The 658-nt window shown below is 54.1% G+C and overlaps 1 protein-coding gene across 3 annotated transcripts in view; it reads right to left on the bottom strand.

The window, feature by feature from the left end:
• The window catches only part of nlgn2a (neuroligin 2a), a 137944-nt gene extending 137795 nt beyond the window's left edge, over window positions 1-149 (bottom strand). For all 3 annotated transcript variants that reach the window (XM_012830805.2, XM_031584676.1, XM_031584675.1), the window contains exon 1: window positions 1-149. This exon is cut by the window's left edge and continues 544 nt beyond it. The gene's annotated coding sequence lies outside the window, so the exon portion shown is untranslated.
• Between the last annotated feature and the right edge of the window lie 509 nt (window positions 150-658).

Consider the following 658-nt stretch of genomic DNA (forward strand, 5'->3'; position numbering starts at 1 on the left):
GGGAGGAAAGAGGGGGTGTGTTTGTTTGCTTCCCACTTCTTGCTCCAACAAGCACCCTGGATCCAAACACGGATAACACGGCAAGAGCAGAGAAGAGGGGGGGGATGTGAGCGCAGTGTGTGTGTGTGTGTGTGTAAGCGTGTGTGTGTGTGTGTGTGTAAGCGTGTGTGTGAGTGTGTGTACGAGCAAGTGTGTGCGTGTGTGTGTGTGTGTGTGTGTGTGTGTGTGTGTATTTCTAGGGTGGAAATAAGAGTGTAGAGCCCAGAGACTTTCTCACTCAGGGGAAAGAAAGGAGTGAGAGAGTCGTCTTTGAGCGAGGAGAAGAAAAAAGGAGGAACGGGTGATTCAGGGCAGAGAGAAAGGGTCACGTGTGTTTGAGCCAGGAAGTGGGGATATGGTGGGTCACAGTAGAAAGAGGAGTGGCTGTGGTGAGGGTCAGGTCAGAGGTTAAAGGTCACGGAGGTCTGCTGCGGAGCACGGCTGGGAGGGGGCCGTAGCTCTGTTACGTTCCATCCTCCTGCGCGACGGTCCTCATGGGGTCGGCTCACACACACACACTCACACACACCCACACACACTACACACTCCTCTGTGTCAATCCCCGCAATGCCTCACTGCTCCTGTCAGAGAGAGAGAGAGAGAGAGGAAAAGCACACAG

The sequence above is a fragment of the Clupea harengus genome, chromosome 18, assembly GCF_900700415.2.
Source record: "Clupea harengus chromosome 18, Ch_v2.0.2, whole genome shotgun sequence".
NCBI classification, from domain to species: Eukaryota; Metazoa; Chordata; class Actinopteri; order Clupeiformes; family Clupeidae; genus Clupea; species Clupea harengus.